This window comes from Hydra vulgaris, chromosome 01 (assembly GCF_038396675.1).
Source record: "Hydra vulgaris chromosome 01, alternate assembly HydraT2T_AEP".
In the NCBI taxonomy this organism is placed as follows: Eukaryota; Metazoa; Cnidaria; class Hydrozoa; order Anthoathecata; family Hydridae; genus Hydra; species Hydra vulgaris.
Window position 1 is genome coordinate 6,039,692 of NC_088920.1, and position 9,736 is coordinate 6,049,427.

General features: G+C 25.5%; 1 long non-coding RNA gene across 1 annotated transcript; it reads left to right on the forward strand.

Annotated features, from left to right (window-relative positions):
- The first annotated feature begins 880 nt into the window (after window positions 1-880).
- LOC136075063 (uncharacterized) lies at window positions 881-5,355 on the forward strand. Its single transcript, XR_010635658.1, has 3 exons — window positions 881-1,176; window positions 4,742-4,810; window positions 5,173-5,355. It is a non-coding gene; the product is annotated as an uncharacterized LOC136075063 (long non-coding RNA).
- Window positions 5,356-9,736: the final 4,381 nt, after the last annotated feature.

Sequence of the window (9,736 nt, forward strand, 5' to 3'; positions counted from 1 at the left end):
GGTAGTTGTTATCTTGCTCGATAAACTTCATCTTTTCCCTTCCTTTTTTGTTAGATCGCACATTTTTTTTTCTTGATGAACATAATGCCATTGTTGTTGCTCATATTGGAAAAAGTCTTCGTTCCTATCAGTTTCACTTGACCCTTTGGTTTTCTTTTTCTCTTATGCAACTGCTATTTGTAATTCTTAATAAAAAGAGTCGCTCTGTTATAAGACAGTTAGGTATACTTAAAACACCTTATTAAATTTTTATTTATTTTTTCGATGAATGTGTTATGTCAAAAATGCATGTCAGTCTGACATGCTTTTTGAAACATCAAAGAAATGTGAATGATTTTATTGCTAAGGCTTGATTGTCACGATTGTCAAACATTTATACCTTCATTAATGGAATGTTACATAAAATTTAGTGATAAATTTGATAAAGTGATGAATTTACCATTACATTCAGTTATATATACTTAAAACACCTTATTAAAGTTATACAAGATGAAGTAACTGCTAAGGCATCATAAAATGAAACAAAAATTTTTTATTAGAAATCATAAATGCAAAGTCTACAACCTTACAGCAATCTAATGAGTAAATAATATATACAAAAAATGTTTTACTTTTTAAACATTATAAGACAGCAAAATTAAAGTATAAAAGTGGAAGGTGGCAGAAGATTTTGGCAGGTGGAAAGCTTCACATATTAAAAAAATACTTGAACATTTTTACTTTCTAAGATTTGATCTGATATATGTCATATCATATAAGATATACACCATAAAATCAAATATTGAAGAGCAATACATGAAATTAAAATATAGGTTTGTAGTTTAAATCTACCTGCCTACTATACCCAGTGAAAAATAAAACCGCGTCCCACATGGGTTCCGCGTGGGTTCCGTGTGGGATTGATGGGATTTATGTGGGACGGATTTTCCCATGTGGTATCCGTATGGAAATTTGTCACCTTAAACCCATGTGGGTAATCCCACATGGGTTACATGTGGGAAACATATGGTATTTACACACATGGGAAATCCCACGTGGGTTTCCTGTGGGATTTGCATGGGAATTATTTTAAAAGCTGGAAACTAAAAAAAAAAATTTTAAATCAACATTGCATTGCGTTGCGTTAATATTGTGTGAAAATATTTTATATTAATAAAGAGAATGGCAAGCAAGTATGTAAGTACCACGAATAATTTTTATCTTTCTTTATAGAAATAAGATTAAGATTTGTGCAAATAGACGTATTATTAGGATAATATAATAGTTATTTGAATATAGATCTTGAGTAAATTATTTGCAAACAATTAACTGATGTTAGTTGAAATGTTGTCAAAAACCAATCTTGCATGTATGGGACACTGCAGTGTCCCACAGTACCACAGAAAACTGAACCCAGAGGCTTTATTCTCAATAACACTGGAGTACCACAGTGTTATTGAGAATAAAGCCTCTTGGTTCAGTTTTCAAAGTAATATGATCTAAGTAATGTTTAAATAAAATAATATGCTTTAAAATGCATATAGTTATACATATAACTCCTGATAGTTAACTATATGTATAACAAGTTATACATATAATTTGTTATAAAAACTTATTTTTTAAGGTTATGCTTGAACAAATTAGTACCAAATAATTCAAATTCAAGATTTAGTTAAAGTTCAAGTTAATGTTCTTATTTATTCATTGTTTTTGTTAATTTTATATTTATTTGTTCAAATTTATCAGTTAGTACTATATTTTACTACAGTAAGAATGTTTATCATTGTTGAACGTGATTTTATTAGTAACTTAATTTTACTATCAACATATTTTGACAACACCCTTTATACTTTAAATGATGACAGCTTTACTTTTCTATTGATGTTAAATTTATTACGTTTCAATAACTCAGATTGAATTTTAACTGAATTATTGTAAGCTTTGTAGGGGTTTGTTGTATATCAAATGTTGTTGTAAATAAAGTAAAAATAATATATATATATATATATATATATATATATATATATATATATATATATATATATATATATATATATATATATATATATATATATATATATATATACACATATTTATATATTTATATATATATATATAATATATATATATATATATATAATATATATATATATATATATATATGTATATATATATATATATATATATATATATATATATATATATATATATATATATACATATATATATATATATATATATATATATATATATATATATATATATATATATATATATATATATATAAATATATATATATATTTATATATATATATATATATATATATATATATATATATATATATATATATATAAATATAACATTAAAACAATAAAATTGATACAAAATTTCACTTTAAAACGAATACCATTAGCATTGTGATGATAATAGCATTAGGAAACTAGTATTTATGTATTATTATTGTACTATAAATAAATAGTTTTTTAATTCATTTTAAAAAATGGAGACTGACAACTAATAATTAGTGGAAATAAATACAAATTATAAAAATCATGACAACTTCATTTATTATTACTAAATACTATATTAATGTTAGTCTACAAAGTTAAAATCAGTTTAGAGCATTGTTATTAGTTCTTTTGCGATTCGCACTTCCACTTCTGTCTCTCAAATTTATAAAAGAGGTGGTCAAAGCTTGCTCAATAGGTAGGTTCTCAGCATAACAATGCTTTTTTCTTACACTTTCTAAAGAGAAATATGGCAAATTGATTACTTATTTTACCTAAATCGTAGGGTCATCTATGCATAATAATGTCAGATGATGACCCGGTTTATTGAACAACTTCACCCTTTACCAAACTCAGTCATATGAACATGTTAGAGAATGTTCATATGATATTTGAACATCACAAATTTAATAATATTGTTGTGATATGTTATATAAATAATTCCATAATAGGTTATGATATGAAAATAAGATAGGATATGAAGGCAATGATCAAAGAATAAATTTACTTATAGAAATTTAGATATTTGTTTATTATGTGTTTTTTATGTTTATTATTTGTTATTATGTTTGTTTATTATGTGTTTATTATGTGTGACCGCGGCCTTCTATAATAAAAGGCCTTGACATCGCGCAACAAAGTTGTTAAACTGAAGGCCAATTCCTAATACTTTGTTTACATTTTCATCTTTTAACATTAGACGAAAGTTTGTGTTCGCGCTTTTTTAATAAATCTTTAAAATGTGATTGGTTTATAAATTAGATAGCCCAACATCAAGACGATAACATTGTAAGGTTCAAAGGCGTTAACATTGTAAGGTAATAGTATTGTCAAACTAAGGATAATTTTTTTTAATAATTAAAATGCCTTAAAAATGCCTTTAAAATACTGTGTATCTCTTTGCAAGTCGAACTATCTCAACTACAACAAAAATATCAATTTATTCAACTACAACTACAATATCAATTACAACTACAACAAAAATATCAATACTCAACTACGACAAAAACATCAATTTATAAATTCCCGAAGAATCTAGAGGAGAGAAAAAGATGTAGTGAAGCTATCCCAAGAACTGGTTTTATTGTTACAGACTATATAGCATTATGTCAACTGCATTGGCCAAATGAAGCACCTTTTGAAAGCAAATATGGGAAGCAAAGACCTTTAAACCCACCATCTGTTTTTAAAATATTCCGCCTAGTTGTTTAGCCACACCAGCAAGTAAAGTTAGAAAAAATGTAACTTCAAGCGGTTTTCAAAGCATTTTACCAGATGAGTTAAATGATTTTCTTAAAGAGGATGAACTTATATTTGACGATATTCAATCTTTGTTAAGTGATAATAACAATGTTATTGTTTTCCAGCTTAATAAAAAAAGTTTGTACATACAATCAAAAATGTACAAACTTGGTGTTCCATTATTTATTTTAGTAATTTTCAATGATTATTTATTTGTAGCTAACCATAATGGCACAACTTGTAATATTTCATATTTAGCTGTAAACAAATTAAAGTTAATAAAAACAAAATCAGCTTTATTTGAAGCAGTTAGCTTTTTAAAAAATAAAGAAAGTTCGCTTCTGTCAAATATTCTATTCGAACACCTTAATGCTATGAGAAAAGTTAATGTTGGTGAAGTTTTATATACTTCAGATATTATATGTAGAGCATATGAGTATTTTGCTATGCTACGATGTTTATATGATTGTTTGTGTATTGACTACAAGTTGCCAAGTATAAGGACTTTAACCCAGTTGAGATATATTGATAAAACTTTTTTTTTGCTTGAATCAACTTTTGTTGGTATTTTTTATTGTTGGTGATTTTTATTGTTACCATTTTTAGCAAAAAAAATTAAAAATACAGTTATCTTTCTAATATATAGATATATACTTTGTTATGGTTCTGCTTGTTATTGATACTATTTAATATTACATAAATATTCTTAATGAAATTTGAAATACGAAAAACATGATTATCTTTCAACAATTTTTTGGTTTTCTTTTTATATTTCCGTTTTTACTAGAGATTATTATTAGAAAACATAGACTGCCATTACACCCTACCTAATATAAAAATATATCAATATAAGTAAAAGTGAAAGTTTAATCGGCCTTCAGTTTTTACGGCATTTTGCGCGATGTCAAGGCCTGTTATTATAGAAGTCTACATCATTGAAAAAGTAGGTTTTTACATTTTTGTTTTTGTTTTTTTGTTTAACTACTTATCCTTATTGATCACTTTTTTTCAGGATTCTCCTCATGGGTTCAAGCTCATTACGCATGATATGTGTTCAATTACGCATAATACGTTAGTCATTGTAAGTAATAAATTATGAAATAATTATTTGTGAAATATTGTAGTTATTAATGACTTCAAACTGGCTAATATTTAATATTTCTCGACTAATAATTTTCCTAATTTATATTTCTCTCTCTCTCTCTCTCTCTCTCTCTCTCTCTCTCTCTCTCTCTCTCTCTCTCTCTCTCTCTCTGTCTCTGTCTCTGTCTCTCTGTCTCTCTTTCTATATATATATATATATATATATATATATATATATATATATATATATATATATATATATATATATATATATATATATATATATATATATATATATATATATATATATATATATGTATATATATTTATATATATTTGTATTTATATTTTTTTTTTTAGAAAATGTTTGAAGAAAGTTAGAAGATACTAAAAACCTTGGTATTATACAAGCCGAAGCGATTTAATTAATTCAATTGATAAAAAACGGCGTGTAAATCGCAAAAGAAAAAATAATATTTTTAATATTCGTTTTGGATGTATTGATTAATAGCATTTATTTTTAAATAAATTCATTTTGCAACACGTTTTTTAATTTTATAAAATTTCGTCATAATAGTTTAAGGTAAATCCCACATAGGTTATAGGTGGAAAACATCACATGTAAAAGATCAAAAATGCTACACGTTTTGAATACCAAATGGGATAAAGTAGCAAATACCAGATTAAGTTAAGCCTCTCTGAAAGCTTTGATGATTAATTTTAAATTACTTAATTTAAGTAATTTTTAAATTAAAAGAATTTTAAAAATTATCATAGAAGCATTCGGACTTTCATTTGTCTAGTATTGACTACTTTTATACCATTTGGATTAAAATATGTGGCATTTAAGATCTATAACATGTAGTATTTTCCACCTATATCCCATGTAGGATTTACCACATAAAACCCATGTGGGATTTACCATATGAAACCCACATGGGACAAAATAATAATCCCCATATGGGTTACATATGGTAAAAACCCACGCGTATCCCATATGGGATTTACCATATGGAATCCATGTGGGATTTACCATATGAAACCCACATGGGACAAAATAATAATCCCCACATGGGTTACATGTGGAAAAAATCCACGCGTATCCCATGTGCGCTTTTTCACTGGGTATGTCTTCATCTTTTAAACAATGTTTGTGCTTTTGAGTTTAAAACTGAGAGAGTTGTGAATAAAATTAAAGTTGAAAAAAAAGTTAAATTAGTTTCTTTGACTGTAGTAAAGTCATAAACTGTAGAGCCTAAGGTAGTTGAATTTAGTTGAAAATAAAGCAAAAAAACTTGAAAAGTGAGACAATCACTGTTGTTACTTTAAAAAAAGTTTTTCGTTTAACATCATTAAAATTACATTCAATGTATTTATATTTTGAAAATCCTAAATAAGTAAAATTCTATCAAATTCTTAAGACTTGTTTTCATTCTTCTATTTTGTTTTACCATTATCATATCATTGTTGTCAAATTCTTCTATTTTAATTGAAAAGTTTCAGTAATTGTTCAAGTGGTTATTTCAATTACAAGTGGATGAGGACCATGCCTGCGTTTCTAACAAAACATATTTTTATATAAAGTGACTTATGGGTGAACTAGCTCAACACCAGAGGTCCAAGTAGTTTGTAATTATTGTTAGACTAGTTTACTGGTTAGTAGAATAGTGGTAATAAAAATACAATAACAGAGAAACATTTTAATTTCTTATTAGGTAATTTTTTGAGATATTGAGGTTTTTTAAAATTTTCCTTAAAATAATAAAATAATATTTTACTTGTATGAAAGAAAAAGAGAAGATAAACAAGATAATAATATATTAGTTAAGATATATTAGAAAAATTCATATAATAAGATTTAATAAATACAGTTGATTAAAGTTGATAATTAGTTTTAAATAAATCAAAAATGAAAGTTAAAATTATTTGTATTTTTTTTAAATTCAATGATTGTATTTGCATTTGTATTTGGAAAACTCTGATAACATATGTTTGTATTTAAGAATTTAGAATTAAAGTATTAGTATTTAATCAAATGTATTTGACCCCAACACTGGTTAGTAGTCATAACTTTAATAAATCATTTAGAAACATCAAATTCATCAGAAATAGACACTAGCATTTCTGCCAAGGAAGGAAATTTTAATACTGTTTTTTTTTTTTTAAATAAAGTTTAGAAACACCAAGTTTATCAGAAATAGTGACCTGGGGAATTGTTAATATATAATTATTAACAATTTCGTTTCTGTGTGTTTTGTTCTTTTAAAAAGTTCGATAAAAATGAATTTTAGTTATTTCGGTTATTATTTATTTGTGTAATTTTTTTTTTATTATTTCATTTTTCATTTTTAAAAGTTTATTAAAAAAATTAATATTTTTTTTTTAAACAAAAATCCAAAAAAAAAATAGTACAAACAAACAAAAAGGACATAAATTTGCTCCATATTTATTTTAATGTGAAATTTTTGTTTATTCGGAGTGATAACTTTAGTAAATCATTTAGTGACATTAAATTGTCCAGAAATAGTAAACAGATTTCTGCCAAGAAAAGAAAGCAAAAAAAGCAACAACAAAAAAAAGTTAGTTATAATACTGTTTTTTTTTTAATTACTTTAACATTTACTATATTCCAAAATAGTTATAAACATTTGGATTTCTGTTTGTTTTGTTTATTTAATTGGATAATTATGAATTCTAGTTATTTCAGTTATTATTTATTTGTTGACTTTCATTTCATTTTCTCAAGAATGTGTTGTGTTAAAATAGAAATATTTTATTTTTTTATGTTCTTTTGAATAAAATGTTTTTCTTGTACCTAATGCCCAGAATGTCGCTTTTTTGAAAAAAGTTCATAGCCCCATATATTGTTTATGAAATCTTGCGAAAATTTGTGTAAAATGCTATTTTGGACCAAAGAATCTGATTCTGAGATTTTATGTTGTCATTTTAACCCAGGGAATAAGAGGACTGTTATTTGAAAATGGCCTTTAGGGTTTCTTTTATTTTATTTGATTTTATTTTTAATTAATATAAGTTTAAATATAAAAATATTAAAAAAAAACATGATTAGAATCAACTTTTTTGTTTTCATCATTATGCTGATTGATTCTAAGGATTATGTTGAACTTAAATATAAATCAAATTGACTCTCTTTTGGACTAAAAAATCACTCTAACATTTTTTTGATATCAGCGTTACTACCACTGATAGAAGGAAAATCAAAGAGTACTCAATCAAGCAGTATCAAGGAGTAATTTTAACCTCCACGTTCTGCTCAGACCATGTCTGAGTCTGTAGGGCCAGAATGTGGTATATTCTAAGCCTACAGACTCATTCAGAATAACAATATCAGATGGTGTTTTAGTGCTTGTAGCTTCTGATAAAGGGTTGCAAAAAGTATTGAGCATATTATATTAGTTTTTATCTATAGTGAACCCATGTAGCATGCATGCCAGGTCATTGGCATCACTCCTGGAACAGTTGAAGTAGTGGCAAAAAGCTATTATCAACCAATATATCTGTCATTTTACCATCATCTGTCATTTACCATCAGAGTGCTGATTTTTAGTGTTAAGCTGGGATATATTCAAGCAGAAACTCAACAGTATCTTTGACAATACTGTTGACAGGGATAAAGTTTGCTTGTCATCACTGCCTAATTTATAATGTAGCAAAGTTTAAAGACATCCAAATCATTGTGTCTCAGCTTTTAAGGAAAAAATATAAAATATTTTTATAAGCGTTATAAGTATTTTTAAAAGCATTTTTTAAATTAATAAATATCACCCAATATAGGTATGAAAATCATATATATGCAGCATTCAAACAAATAAAGTTTGTTCCTAAATAATGTTCCTATATTCCTAAATAATGTGTATGTAGTTGCAATATTTTTAAAATTTAACTTGATATTCATAGAAAGATATAAGTAATACACTAAAGGAGTACTGATATGTTGACTTTAACTCCTTTTCCCATCAATGATCACATCTCTGTTGAACTTTTTTTAAGAATGTTGACTTATCTATTCCCTATTCATTAGCATGTTTTTCATGATATCCACAAAATCATCTAGAATTTTGTTGTAACTTAATTTCTCAGCTTGATCACTTAATTTAATAATATTTCAATACAAAGTATTTTAATACGAAGTTAGCTAAAATAAAGAAATATAGATTTTTAAAATCTTGTTTTCTTTATTTTTTGTCAAAACAAACATGTAAAAATTTCTGGGCACTTTTAATTGCAATTTGTAGCCTAATATTTATGTCAGAAACATAAAACAATTTTTATCTAAGCTTTTTTTGTTTCCTATTTTTTTTGTGACTTAAGCTCACTTTTCTTCTGTATCACCAGCCCATCATGCTGCTGCAGTTGGATTACCAGCCAACAGAACTTTGATCTCTTCTTTCTTAGCTTTCCACAAAAACTTTTCTAACTTTTACTTAAAAAAATTTTTATTTTTGTAAATTCAATTAAATTTTCCTTAGATTGTTTTTATTTTCCTTTTCTTCATCAAAAGGTATATTGTGTATTTCTTTAACTTTTTTTTACAGTTAGCTTACTTTTGTCAAAAAAACCTAACCCTGGTTTTTCATTGAAATTTTAAAAAATTTATATTAAATTTTTTAATTTCCATTAAAAAGTTTATTTCTAAAATTATATATTAAAGATTCTCTTTAAAATATGAGTGAACTGTTTTTTCTCAGCATTTAAATATACTGAAAAACGCAGTAACATTATTTGGTATATTTAAATGTAAAAATAGTTAATTAAAGAAGACTTACACAATGAAGCAACTAAATTTCTAACTCTGATTACATATGTTTTTGAGTTTGGAATTAAGAAATAATTTAGAAATAGCATGTTTATAGTTGATTAAATGTGTTTCACCCCTATGCGTATTAATAGTAATAATTTAACT